The 19313-nt window shown below is 45.3% G+C and overlaps 1 pseudogene; it reads left to right on the forward strand.

The window, feature by feature from the left end:
- The first annotated feature begins 5100 nt into the window (after window positions 1–5100).
- Window positions 5101–18297, forward strand: LOC141148086 (small ribosomal subunit protein eS6-like; annotated as a pseudogene).
- Window positions 18298–19313: the final 1016 nt, after the last annotated feature.

Below are 19313 nucleotides of genomic sequence, written 5' to 3' on the forward strand. Positions count from 1 at the left end.
GATGCCAATTTATATTTATCAGTGAGGCCAATCTGTGCTACCTTTCAATACCCATCAGCGCCGCCCATCAGTGCCCATCAGTGTCAATCAGTGCCGCCTATCGGTGCCCATCAGTGCTACCTATCAGTGCCCATCTGTGCTGCATATTAGTACCTCCTCCTCATAATTGCGCCTCATGAGTGCCCATCAGTTCAGCCTACCAGTGCCCATTAGTGCCGGTTCACACTACCGCGACTTGGGATCCGACTTGTCAGACCTCAAGTCGCCCCAAGTCGCTTGACATCTGAAAGTCCATGTAAGTGAATGAGAGCCGTCTATATGTACGCTACTGAAGTCGCTCCGACTTCAGAAAAGGTCCCTGTACTACTTCAAGGCGACTTGTAGGCGACTTGTACCCATTGATTTCAATGGAAGTCGCCTACAAGTCGGATCGTGGTCTATAGTGAAGCGACTTCACAGGAAGAGAAGATGTTTTTTTTCACGCAAACCCCTCCCTCCCCCAGAGCGGATTGTAGTTTGATTGGCCACTGGAAAGTCGTCTGTCTTGGAGGCGACTTGAAGTCGCCTTGTAAGTCGCCCCAAGTCGCGCTGAAGTCGCGCTGAAGTCGCCTTGCTAAGTCGCGCTGTAAGTCGTGTTGCCCCTGTGTGAACCAGCGCTTAGTGAAGGAGAAAAATTACTTATTTACAAAATTTTCTGACAGAAACTAACAAAAACTTTTTGTTCATTTTTTTTGTTTGTTTTTTTTATCAAAAAAAAAAAAAAAATAAACCCCAGTGGTGATAAAATACCACCAAAAGAAAGCTCTATTTGCGTGGAAAAAAAATGACAAAAATGTAGTTTGAGTACAGTGTAGTATGACTGCGCAATTGGCATTCAAAGTGTGAGCGCTGAAAGCTGAAAATTGGCCTGGGCAGGAAGGGGGTAAAAGTGCCTGCTATTGAAGGGGTTAAACTGATAACGTTACATCAAGATTAAGAATACATTCACAAGTGTCAACTAATTACCAGCATTTTAAGCTGCTGCATCCGCAGCCTGGAGCTCTCCTTTACCATCAAAAAGAAGGATATCTGCAGGAGTCTTATTTCTCGGGAGCTCAGAGGCTCAGAATCTTGGACTGTAGCCAGAGCCCAAGAACCCATGACTTTTCTGAAGTACTTTCCGTCTTAATCCTCTTTTTGTATTACTGTGGTAGTTATCCCTTTTCTGTTGCAATATTTTTCTGTAAATATTTTTTTTTTTTTGCAGCATTTTTTTTCCTTTTCTTGTATTAAAGTGGTTGTAAACCTATAAAAATGAAAAAATGAACAAAGCACACCCTTCCACAGTGTGTACTTGCCTCAATCCAAAGCACATAGTGTGATTTCTGGCTGCTTTGTCCTTCCTCTTCTACGTGCAAGTGTCAATTCTGACAGTCTGTCCTCCTTATGGAGGCGGGGGCTAGGGCAGGTTGCATTTTAGGCCAGGCCAAGAGTTCCCGGAGTGAGGCTGTTCCCTCTGGGAGAGGTGCACCTATGAAGGAGGCATCTACAGAGAGCACAGTCTTATCAGTACTAATGACCCTGGGTGGTGGGCTGCCTAAAGTGCTGCATAGGCTTTCACATACCTCCCAACTGTCCCTGATTTCGAGGGACTGTCCCTGATTTGGAGCAATGCCCCTCTGTACCTCTTTCCCCCTCATTTTGGTCTGATCTATATAGATGTATATAAAATGCACTTTTTATCTATCAAAAAGTGTTTTCCAGCGCTAAATCTTTCATCTGATTTCTAAATTGCTGCATTTGTAAATTCCAAAAGCCAATATAAAAGGAATAGTAGTGGTAAAAAAAGCACTTGTGGGTTCAACCAATTTTGTTTTTTTGAACAATTCTCCTTTAAGGGGGTGTGGCAGGGGGTGTGTCCTATGCCTGCATACTTTTGCTGATAGGTGTCCCTCATTCCAATCTCAAAAAGTTGGGAGGTATGCTTTCACATGTGATTGCTGCGGACCGGCCAGTAAATGTGATTGACTGTGTGTTGTGTTGAAACCGGAATGTACAATATTATGATGTGCTGTGACTGTTATGCCATTCCTTGAACTCCATCAGTAAAGAGCAGCAAATTTACTAACGCGTGTGGACATTCCTTCCTTGGAATATAAGGGTCAATGGTCGGGAATGTTGTGTGGAGGCCTCTGGCATGGAGTGCGGCACAATGTGGTGGAGGGTTCAGCCTCAGAAGGAATGGCAGTGTTCTAGCTGGACACTTGTACTGTTGGTGCCAATTCTAGCCAATCGCAGAGCCCCTCTTACACACTGCTTTTGTTTTATTTTAGTGAGGGGACCCCAACATACCAAGCAGTGGCAGCTGGTGCTCAGATTTTTTTGAAGGGGGTGTGGATTGGATTAGTTTGTGCTCTCCCCTCCCCCCCCCAAAAAATTTTGAGCACCAGCTGCCACTGCTTGGTATGTTGGGGTCACCTTACTAAAATATAACAAAAACAGTGTGTAAGAGGGGCTCTGCGATTGGCTAGAATTGGCGCCAAGAGCCCTCCGCCATATTGTGCCCCACTCCATTCCAGAGGCCTCCACACAACATTCCCAACCATTGACCCTTATTTCCCAAGGAAGGAATGTCCACACATATTAGTAGATGGAGGGCGGTGATCATTCCCCCCCACCGCCATGGGAGACGGACAGTGGCGACCACCATTATCATACCCTCCGCCCGCGCGCGCAGGAGATGGACGGCGGCGATCACCCACCCTCCCTGGCCAATAGGGGCTTCCTCATTGGCTGGGAGGAGAATGAGGAAGACCCACCCTCCCTGGCCAATAGGGGCTTCCTAATTGGCTGGGAGAAGAATGAGGACTACAATATTGAATATTAATTCACTATTGGCACACAAGTGGGTGTGCTCGGGGCGGCGGCGATCGCCCACCCTCCCTGGCCAATAGGGGCTTCCTGATTGGCTGGGAGGAGAATGAGGAAGACCCACCCTCCCTGGGCAATAGGGGCTTCCTAATTGGCTGGGAGGAGAATGAGGACTACAATATTGAATATTAATTCACTATTGGCACACAAGTGGGTGTGCTCAGGGCGCAGTGCTCTGCGCCCCAAGCCCACCCTTTTTTGAAGCCAATTAGAGCCTCAGGCTCTAATCACGTGCTTCAAAAAAAAAAAAAAAAACCATTGTAATCCATGCGTCCAGCGCCCTGCATGTAGATTAGGGGGCCGGACGCATGGATAGGGGGACGGTGCCCCTGCGCCCCTTAAGGAGCGGCCGCCACTGATACCAAGCTTCAAAAAACTATTTCTGCATAATAAGTGCCTCCATACTTTTTGTACTTTTTTAAAAGTTGCTTGTCTTTTTTAACACTCCTATGAAGAGTATTTCTGCTCCAGTTCTGTAGAGAGAATGTAAAACTTTCCGATCCCCGGCCTCGTTTTCTAATGAAATTGCTCTGGCTTATAACTCAATCTGTTCTTCTAAAGAGGGTGAGGAGACCAAGGCCCATAATTGGCCTTAATTTTCCATGCCAAATTAAAGATAAACATTGTGGAGGATTTAATTTAACCTCGTCCAACCTCCTATCTTTTGAAAATAATAAGCTGATGCAAAATTCATGCTAAAATATTTTCAGTTTAGCCTATTTAAGTGTTCTAAAAGTGCGCATTAAAAGCCAAATCCATGTTTAGTTTTGTACAGAGGAAGAAATGATTATACACTTTTTATTTTATTATTATGTTTTTTTTTTTTTGCCTGGATCCCACTGGGGAGAAATTAATCTTTATTTCCTGCCAGCAGTAAGTGAGGGGGGATCTCCTGAAACTTAATGGGATTCCCCTCTTGCACGGTTGTCACCGGTACAGGTGTCCCCATTACCTGATATTCCATTGACAACTAACATTTTGGATTTCCGATCACTTTCTGTCCTGATGATATTGGAACTCCGTTGTTTACAGACTTCAAGGTGGTTCTGATTATTAGGAGAAGGCTAGAAATAACTGAACTACAATGTGCAAATTAATATATTATTTGACAGTTTGACCATAGATAGGTTTTAAGGCCAAGTGGTTAAGGTTAAAGTGGTTCTAAAGGCAGATTTTTTTTTTTTTTTTTGTATATACCTTACAGTGATACTAAAGCCTTATTTTTTTTAAAAAATGGTTTGACTGGTTTATGAGCTAAGCAGAGGAAGCTCTTTACAGGATATGATGTAAGAGGAAGTTAGGGGGAGGGGAGGACAAAGGACATCGTTTTTTTGGAACATACACAAAGGAGCAACATGTCTGCTTGAAGCTGGAGGACTTTGGAGAAGTTTTGAGTTGGACTCTGAGCAAGAAGAAGAAGAAGAATTGGCTTGTGCATGTTGTATTGTGTATCCTACACTTGTATGTGCATTTTTTTTCTGTTTAGTAAAAGCATTAAAGTGATTTTTTTAAATAAAAATAACAAACGTGTTATACTTACCTGCTCCGTGTAATGGTTTTGCACAGAGCAACCCGGTTCATCCACTTCTCGGGTCCCACACCCGCGTTCCTGGCTCCTCCCTCCTGCTGGGTGCCCCCACACCAAGCAGCTTGCTCTGGGGGCACCCAAAGAAGGAGCGACTGTACACAAAATGCTCCTCTGCCTAGCCTTTTGTGTACAGTCTCCACACTGTAGCTTTTCTGCACCAGCTACTGCTCACTGATTGGTTGGTTGAGGATAGTGCACATCATTACTGCTCGCTGATTGGTTGCTATAAGTTACTGTACATCATTAGCACTCAATGATTGGTTGCTAGAGGGTACTGCACATTATTGCCACTCACTGATTGGATACTATAGATTACTGCACATCATTACTGCTCACTGATTAGTTGCTAGAGGTTACTGCAAATTATTACCGCTCATCCATTGGTTACTTGGCCTGGGGGGAAAGGGTGTGTTCAGTGGCAATGCTGGGGGGGTATGATTCACAGTGCTGGGGGTTGATGGGATCAGTGGCAGTGCTGGGGGTGATGGGATGAGTGGCCGTGTTGGCGGGGTGGGATCAGTCATCAGTGCCACTCAGTTCCTCCTCCTTGTCTCTCCGGCTCCATCCACGTGTCTGCAGGGACACCAACCCAAGATCACAAGATGGGGTTTCCTCACACAGTGGAGACCTCCTCCAGCTCCTCCCCCTTCACAGACCAGATAACCTCTAGTTTCCTCCCCCTGATGGCCATATCCAATCTGCCTGCAGCTGTGAACTCAATGGGTGGCCCCAGGGAGGCTGGGTGAGTGGCGCTGTGCAACAGTGACTTGAGTGTACTATGTTCAGTTAGCGCCCCCCACAGTGGCCCCACAACAATGATTGGGTCCAGGGCAGCTGCCCCTTTTGCCCTGCATTAAAGACAGCCCTGGTTCCAAGCCTTGAGTGACCCCCATGTCACTTGACAGGGCAGCGGCGCTGTGCGGCAGTGACTTGAGTGCACTATGTTCAGGCAGCAGCCCCCCCCCCTCACAGTGGCAGAACACCAGGGCTCAGCTTGTGACCCTGGTAGTTCTGCTACTGGCGTGGGCTTAAGGGGCAGCTGCTTCGGGCCCCACAACAACGAATGGGTCCGGGGCAGCTGCCCCTTTTGCCCTGTGTTAAAGACAACCCTGGTTCCAAGAATTGAGTGACCCACATGTCACCTACCAGGGGAGCAAAACTTTGTGGCAGTGACTTGAGTGTACTTGAGTTCAGGCAGCAGCCCATCACCCCCACCCCCCTCCACACAGTGCCAGAACACCAGGGCTCAGCCTATTGCCCCACGTTAAAGACGGCCCTGGTTTCAAGCCTTGAGTGACCCCCATGCCAGAGGAGCGGCGCTGTGTGGCAGTGACTTGAGTGTACTATGTTCAGGCAGCAGTCCAACACACACAGTGGCAGAACACCAGGGCTCAGCTTTTGAAAGTAGTTCTGCCACTGGCAAGGGCTCGGGCACGGGCTCAAGGAGTAGCTGCTTTTGGCCCCCCAAAAATGACTGGGTCCGGGGAAGCTGCCCCTTTTGCCCCGCGTTACAGACGGCCCTGGTTCCAAGCCATGAGTGACCCCTTTGCCACTTGTTAGGGGTTGCCATGACAATTTTCCCCCTCATGGGTTTTTATTTTGCACTTTTTTCCAGTGTTTTAGGAAAGGGAGGACTTTGAATAAACAGATGTGCAATGGCCATTTTACCCCCCCGGTCTATTCAGGTTGTTTTTGTTTATATTGTGTATGACTTTAGCAGGAACATTCGTTTGTAAGCACCTTCAGGGTCAACCAGCATCGTAAATGGCTCTGTGTACTCTGTAAAGAGCTGAAGAGTACGCCGGCACTCTATACATTAAATGGAAATGTGGTGAATGGCGATTCTAGGGGGAACATTCTGCGGAAGCTGAATGGAAGCCATTAGAACAGGCTGTTATCGTGCCTTCTATATGCTTATTCATAATTCAATCCCTTGTAAATAAACTTTGTCTTCTTCTCGGTACCTCGCCCGCAGATTTTGCCGAGCCTCAGGAAGGGCTTTGGAAAAATCCGCGTACATCTATTAAATCATATTAATTTTAATCAGCAGTTTTGCACCCAGAGAACAGCTTGTCTGGCGATGAAATGGAAAAATATTTTGTAATTTCCAGCTACAAATTAACAGCATAAGGGCGAGGTGACGAATGTTCCACCGCCCCGCCGATTTACCGCTGTCCTCTGAAGTGTGACATTGAATGAATGAAGGATGATGTTTTCTATCAAAGCTTTGCATGCAGTGGGCTAGAAAATGAATGGTCACTTCCAGGGTTCATTTACATGGTTTCCACATGTGTTATGTTGAACATTAGTGTGCATTGTGTTAAGACAGCCCATGGAAAATAAAGGGCTGCCAACGCAATAAAACATCCTCAGGAGTTACGCAATGTCGCAGGATTCTGAACTGCATGTGTGTTCCCTGAGTGCATCGGAGTGCCATCCATAATGAATGAATGCGGTTGTGGTGTCACATGTGAACTGCCTTAGAGTGGGGGGCTCCAAGCCTATTCAAGCCTATTTTAAAAAATATTTACAGGACAAAAACAAAGATCCCCATCAGAGTCCCCCCTTACATCAGGATCCCCTTCAAAGTCTCCCCCTTACATCAGGATCCCCTTCAAAGTCTCCCCCTTACATCAGGATCCCCTTCAAAGTCTCCCCCTTACATCAGGATCCCCTTCAAAGTCCCCCCCTTACATCAGGATCCCCATCAAAGTCCCCCCTTACATCAGGATCCCCATCAGTTACCCCCCTTACATCAGGATCCCCATCAAAGTTCCCCCTTACATCAGTATTCCCATCAAAGTCCCCCTTTACATTGGGATCCCCATCAAAGTCCCCTCTTACATCAGGATCCCCATCAGAGACCCCCCATGCATCAGGGTCCCCATCAGAGTTTCACCGTAAATCAGGATCCCCATCAAAGCCCCCCCTTACATCAGGGTCCCCATAAAATTCCCCCCCCTTGCATCAGGGTCCCCATAAAAGTCCCCCTTACATCAGAGTCCCCATCAGAGTCCCCCCCTACATCAGGGTCCCTAATCAGAGTCCCCCCTTATGTCAGGATCCCCATCAAAGTCCCCCATTACATCAGGGTCCCCCTCAAAGTCCCCCCTTACATTAGGATGCCCATCAAAGTCCCCCCTTACATCGGGATTCCCATCTAAGTCCCCCATTACATCAGGATCCCTATCAAAGTCCATCCTTACATCAGGGTCCCCATCAAAGTCCCCCCGTACATCAGGATCTTCATCAGAGTTCCCCCGTACATCAGGATCCCCATCAAAGTCCCCCCGTACATCAGGATCTTCATCAGAGTTCCCCCGTACATCAGGATCCCCATCAAAGTCCCCCCGTACATCAGGATCTTCATCAGAGTTCCCCCGTACATCAGGATCCCCATCAAAGTCCCAGCCTTACATCGGGGTCCCCATCAGAGTTTCACCGTAAATCAGGATCCCCATCAAAGTCCCCCCTTACATTAGGATGCCCATCAAAGTCCCCCCTTACATCAGGGTCCCCATAAAAGTCCCCCCTTACATCAGGGTCCCCATAAAAGTCCCCCCTTACATCACGATCCCTATCAAAGTCCATCCTTACATCAGGGTCCCCATCAAAGTCCCCCCTTACATCAGGATCCTCATCAAAGTCCCACAATACACTAGGGCCCCAATCAGATTACCCCAATACATCAGGGTCCACATCAGAGTCCCCTTACATCAGGGCCCCCATCAAAGTCCCTCCTTACATCAGGATCCCCATCAAAGTCCCCCAATACATCAGGGTCCCAATCAGAGTCCCCAATACATCAGGGTCCCCATCAGAGTCCCCCTTACATCAGGGTCCCCATCAAAGTCCCTCCTTATATCAGGGTCCCCATCAGAGTACCCTCTTACATCAGGATCCCCATCAGAGTTCCCCTTACATCAGGGTCCCCATCAGAGTTTCCCCGTACATCAGGATCCCCATCAAAGTCCCCCCTTACATCAGGGTCCCCATAAAAGTCCCCCCTTACATCAGGGTCCCCATAAAACTCCCCCTTACATCAAGGTCCACATCAGAGTCCCTCCTACATCAGGGTCCCTAATCAGAGTCCCCTCTTATGTCAGGATCCCCATCAAAGTCCCCCTTACATCAGGGTCCCCATCAAAGTCCCCCCTTACATTAGGATGCCTATCAAAGTCCCCCCCCTTATATTGGGATCCTCATCAAAGTCCCCCATTAAATCAGGGTCCCCATAAAAGTACCCCCTTACATCAGGATCCCCATCAAAGTCCCCCCTTACATCAGGATCCCCATCAAAGTCCACCCTTACATCAGGATCCCCATCAAAGTCCCCCAATACATCAGGGCCCCAATCAGAGTCCCCCAATACATCAGGGTCCCCATCAAAGTCCCCCCTTACATCAGGGTCCCCATCAAAGTCCCCCTTTACATTAGGATCCCCATCAAAGTCCCCACCTTACATCAGGGTCCCCATCAAAGTCCCCCATTACATCAGAATCCCCATCAATGTCCCCCCTTACATCAGTATTCCCATCAAAGTCCCCCTTTACATCGGGATCCCCATCAAAGTCCCCCCTTACATCAGGATCCCCATCAGAGACCCCCCATGCATCAGGGTCCCCATCACAGTCCCCCCGTACATCAGGATCCCCATCAAAGTCCCTCCTTACATCAGCGCCCTCATAAAAGTCCCCCCCTTGCATCAGGGTCCCTATAAAAGTCCCCCTTACATCAGGGTCTCCATCAGAGTCCCCCCCCCATATCAGGGTCCCTAATCAGAGTCCCCCCTAATGTCAGGATCCCCATCAAAGTCCCCCTTACATCAGGGTCCCCATCAAAATCCCCCCTTACATCAGGGTCCCCATCAGAGTCCCCCCCTTACATCAGGGTCCCCATCAAAGACCCCCCTTACATCAGGGTCCAAATCAGAGTCCTCCTTACATCAGGATCCCCATCTAAGTCCCTTTTTACATAAGGGTCCCAATTAAAGTCCCCCCTTACATCAGGATCCCCATCAGAGCCCCCCCCCCCCCGTACATCAGGGTTCCTATTAAAGTCCCCCCTTACATCAGCGCCCCTGACACCAGCTGGGGCAATCTGGAATTGAACCCTTCCTCCGACCACCCATGAATGACCACCAATAATAACATAACACGGAAGGGAATGGATGTAAATATATTTCACTTTGTTCATCACTTTCCTGAGACGATCGTTCTCCCCTCCCCCCCCCCCCCCGCCGGCGTCCTCCTGCGCACCGAACGTCTGTATAAGGTCACGGTGGAAGTCGGTAATTCCCGGTGACAGTCCCGGTTATTAGAGGTAAATCGTGATTGAAGAGCGCCTGGCAACATCTGATTAGGCACAGCATTGGTCAGTTCTCCGGCGACTCATCGGGGAGGCGTTTGGCGTTTTTTTTTAGTTTGCCATTAATTCTAATGACTCACATGTTTCCAGCCCTGGAGCCGCTCTGTGCATTAATCATGATTAATTGGGGTCTTTAATCCCCCGTGGATTCTATACAGGTCATTACATTGTCGAGCCGAAGGCTGACGGGCCGGTGCTGGGCCTGGTGGGTGAGCCGTCCCAGCCATGGAATTACCGGCGACAGACCTTCGGATTTATGGCGATTAATGTGACTGGCAAAAAAGCTGAAACCGCAACGCCTGGAAACAACGAGTCCTCCTGAAAACATTCTTCGGCGTTCGGTTCCTGAAAGCGCGGAGTGTAACCCTTCCATGTGTTTATTACAAGATCACAGTACTTCACCCGCTTTACTCCCCAGGACAGCACCATCTTTGTTTAGGCATCATCTAGGATCGCCATCTACTTCCTGTTGGCTCAGAGATTACACAATCGTGTACATATGGGTGTCTGTGCAGTTCACAAATGTCTGACACAGATCAGCCCCCTGTTGCAGCCTCTCCCATTGTCATTTGTTACAAAGTTACAATGTTACAGTCTGATCACTGAGGGAGGGGAGACTGAGGAAATGCTTCCTCCTGCCTGCAGCAGACTGATGACATCATCTCAGCCTAGGTAATCACTGAGGGAGGGGAGAGACTGAGGAAATGCTTCCTCCTGCCTGTAGTAGACTAATGTCATCACCTCAGCCTAGGCAGTCACTGGGAGAGGAGAGACTGAGGAAATGCTTCCTCCTGTCTGCAGCAGACTGATGCATCATCTCAGCCTTATCAATCACTGGGAGAGGAGAGACTGAGAAAATGCTTCCTCCTGCATACAGCAGACTGATGACATCATCCCAGCCTAAGTAATCACTGGGGGAGGGGAGAATGAGGAAATGCTTCCTCCTGCCTGCAGTAGACTAATGTAATCACCTCAGCCTAGGCAGTCTCTGGGAGAGGAGAGACTGAGGAAATGCTTCCTCCTGCATACAGCAGACTGATGACATCATCTCAGCCTAGGCAGTCAGTGGGGAAGGGGAGAGACTGAGGAAATGCTTCTTTTTGCCTGCTGCAGACTGATGACATCATCTCGGCCTAGGCAAAGTCACTGGGCTGCTGCTCAAGAATGGCGTTCCAGTCCGTGCAAACTCTGAAATTCCTCTCCTACATATAAAAATCCTATTTTTTTTTTGCTAGAAAAATACTTCTTAGAACCCCCAAACATTATATATATATATATATATATATATATATATATATATATATATATACTTGAATCAGAGGCCCTACAGAATAAAATGGTGGGTGTTGCATATTTTGTATGTCACATGATATTTGCGCACCAATTTTTCAAACGCTATTTTTTTTTATATACACTTTAACCACTTCCCGCCTGGCCTATAGCAGAATGACGGCTGGGAAGTGGTTCAGTAATCCTGACTGGGCGTCATATGACCTCCAGCAGGATAAGCCACGATCACGCGCCCGTGGGGGGCACACAGCGCGGCGATCGGTGGTCTGGTGTCAGTATGACACACCGCATCTCCTATTTAGGTAAAGAGCCTCTGACGGAGGCTCTCTACCATGTGATCAGCTGTGCCCAATCAAAGCTGATCACAGTGTAAACAGGAAAAGCCGTGACAGACGCGAGTAGAGGAGAGACGATCGGCTGCCCTCCCGACAGGGGTGATCTTCACTGATTCATTATCATTGCAGAACCCCCCCCCAAAGGATGGCCACCCGGGACCACCAGGGATGCCCACCCATGACCACCAGGTAAGCCCATTAGAGCCCACCAGGGATGACAACCATTGCCCATTAGGGATGGCACTCTGTGCTCATCAGTGATGCCTGCCAGCGCCTCTGATCAGTGCTGCCCATCAATGCCATCTATACGTGCCCTCCAGTGCCACCTATGAGTGCCCATCAGTGCTGCATTTAAGTGCCACCTCATCAGTGCCCATCAGTACTGCCTCATCAGTGAAGGAGAAAAATTACTCACTTACAAAGTTTTGTAACAGAAACAAAGAAACATTTTTTGTTCTTTTTTTGTTTATAGCGCAAAAAATAAAAACCACAGAGGTGATCAAATACCACCAAAAGAAAGCTCTATTTGTGGGAAAAAAATTATAAAAATGTTGTTTGGGTACAGCGTTGCATGACCGCGCAATTTTCATTCAAAATGTGAGAGCGCTGAAAGCGGAAAATTGTCCTGGGCAGGAAGGTGTATAGAAGTGCCCGGTATTGAAGGGGTAATGATTTTTTATGCGAAAAAACACAACTATGTAGCGAGGTCTCCGGCCTCCTTTGATCTGATGAGAACCTCCAGGGCCCGGTATAGCTGACATCCTTCTGTATATGGTGGGTTGTATTTATTTATTTATTTTTACTAGTAATCAGTGGCGGCCCGTCCATTAGGGGCGCACGGGCGCTGCCCCCCCCCCCCCAGCCATGCGTCCAGCCCCCTGATCTACACACAGGGCGCCGGACCATGGAATCCAATGGGGGAGGGAGTGGTTTTTGAAGCACGTGATTAGAGCCAGAGGCTCTGATAGGCTTCAAAAAGGGGTGGGCTCGGGGAGCAGAGCACTGAGCTCTGCGCCCACCTAGTTGTGTGATGATAGAGAATGAATATTTGCAATTTGCCACACTAAATCTCCTCCACGCTAATCAGGAATTGGGTCATGAAAATACATCAGGTGATCCTATTGGATGTCAGGTGATCCTATTGGATGTCAGGTGATCCTATTGAATGCCTAGCGCCTAGGAGGAGGAGAGAGGAGATGCACAGCAGTCTTAGGAGAGGACACCACAGCCGATGCCCGGACAGCGACCTGGGGGGGAGGCAAAAAAAAAAAAAACACCAGCCGCCACTGCTAGTAATGGTGGCAGTCAGCGACTTATAGTGGGACTGCGATATTATGGCGGACAATCTGACACTGACAAATTTTGCGGATCAGTAATACTAAAAGAGTGATCAGTGCTAACAATATACACTGTCATTGTACTAATGACACTGGCTGGGAAGGGGTTAACATTAGGGGCAATCAAAGGGTTAAAGTGGTAGTAAACTCTAATAATAATAATAATAATAATAATAATAAGGGGTACCTGTAGGTACTGTGACTACCTCCTAAACTTGCACAGTTTAGGAGATATTCAGACTGCATGCAGTCAGTGACGTTACCGGAGCATGCGCTCTGAAGGTGGGGCATACAGTGCCGTGAACGGCGGCTCCCGCACATGTCATCACGCCCCCCAGCCACTCATGTAGCCTGAGGACGCGAACCCCGGAGGAAGAATGTAGGGAGATGTCAGTCCTCTCACCAGGGGACTGGAGGGCTTCGCTCTAAGGTAAGTATCTCATAATGTGCTAGTATGCGATGCATACAAGCACATTATGACATTGCCTTGCCTTGGGTGCCTCTATTGTGCTGCCTTATGTTCCATCGGTTTCTTCGGGTAAGCAATGAATGAATTTATGGACCCTCCGTTGTTATACTATAGACCAGTGGTCTCCAAACTGTGTCCCGAGGGCCCTTTGCATGCCTTTATCTGGCCCCTGGTGCATTATTCCTCCAACGGACAATGATGGGGTACCATTCCTCTCACTGACACCATCAATGGGGCTTTACTCCTTCAACTGATACCAATGATGAGATGCCATTCCTCCCACTGACACCATCAATGGGGCTTTATTCTTTCAACTGACACCAATGAGGGGGTACTATTCCTCTCACTGATATCATCAATGGAGCTTTATTCCTCCAGCTGACACCAATGATGCAGTACCATTCCTCTCACTGACACCGTCAATGGGGCTTTATTCCTCCGAATTACGCCATCAATGGGGATTTACTCCTCAAACTGACACCATCAATGGGGCTTTATCCCCCCAACTGACACCATCAATGGGGCTTTATCCCTCCAACTGACACCATCAATGGGGCTTTATCCCTCCAACTGACACCATCAATGGGGCTTTATCCCTCCAACTGACACCATCAATGGGGCTTTATCCCTCCAACTGACACCATCAATGGGGCTTTATTTCTCCCACGTTATACCATCAATGGGTCTTTTTTCTTCCAACTGACACCAATGATGGGGTACCATTCCTCCCATTTACACCATAAATAGAGCTTTATTCCTCCAACTGACACCAATGATGGGGTACCATTTCTCTCACTGACACCATCAATGGGGCTTCATTCCTCCAACTTACACCATCAATGGGGATTTACTCCTTCAACTGACACCAATGATGAGATGCCATTCCTCCCACTGACACCATCAAAGGGGCTTTATTCCTCCAACTGACACCAATGATGGGGTACCATTCCTTCAACTGACACCATTAATGGGGCTTTATTCCTCCAGCTGACACCATCAATGGGGCTTTATTCCTCTCACTGACACCATCAATGAGTCTTTATTTATTCTAAGTGGCACCAATGACGGGGTGCCATTCCTTTCACTGACACCAGTGATGTGGCACCATTCCTCCCATTGACACCATAAATAGAGCTTTGTTCCTCCAAACTAACACCAATTATGGGGTACCATTCCTCTCACTGACACCAATGATGAGACACCATTTCCCCATTGACACCATCAATGAGACACTATTTCTCCAACTGGCACCAACAATGGGGCACTATTCCTCCCTCTAAAATCAGTGATAGGATATAATTGACTGACACTGACGCCGGGGATGTTTCTACTCCCACTGGCCACAGTCCGGCCCCCCAAAAGCCTGAAGGACGGTAAACTGGCCCTTCATTTAGAAAGTTTGGAGACCCCTGCTATAGACTATCTGTTATGGCTGTTTGACTATGAGATTATGCCTATCTTTGTAGATGTCAATGATTGAATCCTCTTGAGGAAGCGGCTTATGCCACGAAACATGTAGAGGACTGTGTCAAGATCTACATTTTGTTGCCCCTTGTGATCCTTGGGGATCTACGGCCCTTTGAAATCTCTTGAATGAACAATGCATGGCTGTAACTATTGTTTGTACATAGCCCCTTCTGTAAATTGTCTTCTTTCCTTATTTTAATCATGTTTTTCTATCAATAAATTGTTATATTTTATCATACCTTTTGCCTAATCCTTGGGTATCGAAATAGTCCAATCCTCTCCATTTTTGTCAGGGGCATGTTTGGGGCACCCCCAGGTATCTCTCTTTAATACTAGTATTTACTATGGCCACTAGTATTTACTCCTTCTAGTGGCCACAATGGGATTTAGAAATGTGCAATTAGTTTCAAATAGAAATGAGGATGAAATTTTTGTTATTCAGAGATTCGAATGTATCCAAATTTCCAAATCGCAACAGTAACAAATTTCAATTAATCCGAAATAAATTATAATATGAAAATAACGTAACAAAAATAATGAGTTATTTGAACAAATTTTAAAATTGCAATAAATACAGTAAGGTATAAAAGTGAAATAAGATGATAAGACTCTATTCTGCTTAATAGAATATAATACAATAAAATAAAATAGAATAGAAAATAAAGGAGTACAATAGGATATAAAAGAACAGAATAGAGTAGCGTAGAAAAGAAAATAATAGAATAGAAAAAAATTGAATTGATCAGGGTAGAATAGAATGAATATAGCCGTTTTCCTAAATTCGAATTTCAGATTTCGAATTTCTTTTATTTTTTTTCATAATTTTTATTGTTTTCTGAGGTTTTTTTTGTTTTTGTTTTTCCCATCACTTTTATTGTTTTCTGGATATATTTTGAATTTCAAATTGATTTTAAAATAACGAATATACAAAACAAATCCGAATATATGAAACAAATTCTGAAAATTATTCATTCTAGCATGACAAATGTGGCAAAATGAAATTATTACCTAAACAAACGAAACAAAAGAAATCCTTGTCACCTTCATGTGCATCTCTAGGACAGAGATTCCCCAGTGAATGAATAGGGAGTGCTCTCTGCTGAGCGGCTTCCTGTTCATTCACAAAGTGAAGCATAACATCCATAGTTTACTATGCTTCAGTTATGAATGGACATAGGAGCGATCAATACTGGTTACTCACTGTGTTCATTCAGGAAAGAAGGGGCCAGTAAACAGGACATATTTATTGCCATACACCCCCCTGCTCTCCATCCCGAATCCGATCTTTCTGTTTGACCTCAGTAGCTGACGGAAGAGGAGAGGAGGGAGATGCTTAGGGTGTGCCCAGGTACATCTGGCACACCCGTGTGCATGCTTATGACTGGCAGGGATTCTGATAGACATGTGCACTGCCAAAAAATGTGTTCGTTTGCGTTTCACTCTTTTTGCTTTTTGTTTTTTTTTTTTTTTTCGTTTTTCGGGTCATTCATTAGGATCTAAATTCGTTATTTTGAAAAAATTCGAAACTTTGGAAAAATTTTAATTCGTTATGTTCTATTTGTTTAGATGCGATATTCGTAAATTCAAAAAATCGGAGATTCGGAAATCCGTAAATTCTGAAATTCGAACATTCGGAAGGTCGAAATTCTGAACATGCGAAAATCCAAAAATTTGAAAATCCGAAATAATAACTAACTAATAATAAGTAACTATTAAATTATACGTATTGGAATTTCCTTTCAAATTTGGCTGTTTATGAATGTAACAAATACGAATTTATCTGAAGTTACAAATTATCCAAAATAATTAATGCCACATCTAAATGAATGTAACAAATTAATAATAATAAATAATAATTTTAATAATAATAAAATGTTTTTATTATTATTTATTATTATTAATTCATTACATTTCATTCGTTTAGATGCAGATTCGTTAATTTGGATAATTCGTAACTTGGGATAAATTCGTATTGGTTACGTTCACTAACAGCCACATTTGAAAGGAAATTACATATACCTATATTATTCCAATACCTATAATTTATTAGTTAGTAATAGTTATTATTAATTAGTTAGTTATTATTTTGGATTTTTGAATTTTCAGGTTTTCTCATTTTGGGATTTTCGTTCATTTTTTGGGGTTTTTATTCTCTTGAATTTTCGGATTTTCAGTCTTATTTTTGGATTCTCAAATTTTGGAATTTACGAATGTACAAATTTATGAATTTGCGAATTTTCAGAAAATTTTGTTAAATGGGCTTTTTCGTTAATTCGAATAATTTGAATATTTCCAAAGGTGATTTTTTGGGGGGAAATGATAACTTGCATGCTTTAGGGACTTTATTATATTACCCGATGTTTTGCTACTGTTGACTTTGCCTACCAAAGCAGGAACATTTTTGGCGACAGCAAACAGTAGCTGGCTTTTGTAAGAAAATTCGATTGAATTAAGTTTGTATTTTTTTTATTTTAAAGAGTAGATTGAAGATCATGTTTTTGTGTTTCCGTTCTTGCAGACTCAGAGACATAAAAACTGTCTTTTGAGCACCATCATTATGTGATATTAGGAATGTAGCTTTCCCGTGACATTTTATATCTCAGCTAGGTGGCAATTTGATGAGCAAATATTGAATGTGTAGGTGGAAAGCTGTCTTCAGGTTTGTCTTGTCCTCATGTTTCCCCGTCTCTACAATCCATGCGTTTTATATGGAAGCATTCCATGTTTATTTTAAGTATTTATATAGTGCTAACAATTGACGTTGGACGTCTACATCGGTCCCTACCCTCAAGGAGCTTACAGTCTGAGGTCCCTAACTCACATAATGTCATGGTCAGGAGTCCTGCTCGGAGACCAGTAGCTAAAGCAGCACCCACGGCCGTGTTCGTCTGCTGTTGAGCAAGGGACACTCCTGTTACTGCCTCAGGAGGACTGGCGAGCGCAAACGCAAGTCTGTGTGTGGCTGTATTGTAGATGCCAAATTAGGTATGTTTAACTTGGTGATTGTCAGGAAAGGTGAGAAGGACATCACTGGCCTCACAGACAACACTGTTCCACGTTGTTTGGGCCCTAAAAGGGCAAGCAGAATCCGCAAGCTCTTCAACCTGTCCAAAGAAGATGACGTGCGCCAATATGTGGTGGGTAAGCCTCTTGCTAAGGAAGGGAAGAAGGCCAGGACTAAGGCCCCCCAAGATCCAGCACCTTGTAACACCTAGAGTTCTTCAACACAAGCGCAGACGTATTGCTCTGAAGAAGCAGCACACTCAAAACAATTAGAAGGAAGCATCAGAGTATTCCAAGCTCCTTGCTAAGAGAACAAAGGAAGCCAAGGAGAAGTGCCAGGAGAAGATTGCCAAGAGATGTAGACTTTGATCACTGAGAGCCTTCACATCTAAATCCGAATACAGCCAGAAGTAAAGCCCTCATGGTTTAAATAAATTTGTTGTAAGTGAAAAGAAAAAAAAAAAAAAACACATGTTAAAAATCAAATATTCAATTGGGCATGTCTATAAGACATAGGCGTGGAAAGCTGGAGGCCAGTTGGGAGGGTCATCAACCTCTCCCAGCTGGCCTCCAGCTTTCCACGCCTGTGCCCAGACTCATAGTTTGTCTGTAAGTATGAGTGGGGGATCTACCCTTGCATCTTCCTTTCTCTCCTCCTCTTATAGACATACCCAATTGGATATTTGATTTTTAACGTATTTATAGACACCTGTCCTGCATCTGCTCCTAAAGAGTGGAAGTTAGCCATGAAATGTGTCGAGCTATTAGATGCCCCTTTGTTTAAATCTCAAGGTTGTTACCAGCATTATGCTCTACTGCAGGGGTATGCAATTAGCGGACCTCCAGCTGTTGCAAAACTACAAGTCCCATCATGCCTCTGCCTCTGGGTGTCATGCTTGTGGCTGTCAGAGTCTTGCTATGCCTAATGGGACTTGTAGTTCTGCAACAGCTGGAGGTCCGCTAATTGCATATCCCTGCTCTACTGGATCTGACCAATTCAAATCATTTTCTTTATTGTGGAGACACACAATTATGAGTTTGGTGTTTTATATGATGTTATCGCTGTGAACCGGTATGGTGCTACGCTATCATCCTACCATGTTATTATGTATGAAATAAATTCTACCTATTTTACATTTTTGTATATATTATGTTACTATGCAATATACTGTATATGGTCACAACTCACAATTACCTGCCAGACACATTCATCCTGTGATGCCTCCCTGGCTGCGTTATAAAGCAACAAACAGCGCTAGCAGCCTATATCACACAATATACATCCTAGTGAATGGTGCCTTATACATCAATGTAATTGGAACATAAAAAACTTATTACCTTACCTTATTAACACTTTTCCCTCCTTCCCAAAAGCAGTGTAGTACTACTTATTAAAACTTCTTAACAGACTTACCAAAAGCCGGGTTTACCAAAAGCCACTATAAGGCATTGTCTGTCTCCCTTCTTAGTCTCTTAAATTTAATTAAACTAAATTAAGGTTTATCAGAGCTGAGGCAAGAAAACAATTCGTCAGAATAAGACAAAAA

Source organism: Aquarana catesbeiana, linkage group LG06, assembly GCF_042186555.1.
Source record: "Aquarana catesbeiana isolate 2022-GZ linkage group LG06, ASM4218655v1, whole genome shotgun sequence".
NCBI lineage: Eukaryota > Metazoa > Chordata > Amphibia > Anura > Ranidae > Aquarana > Aquarana catesbeiana.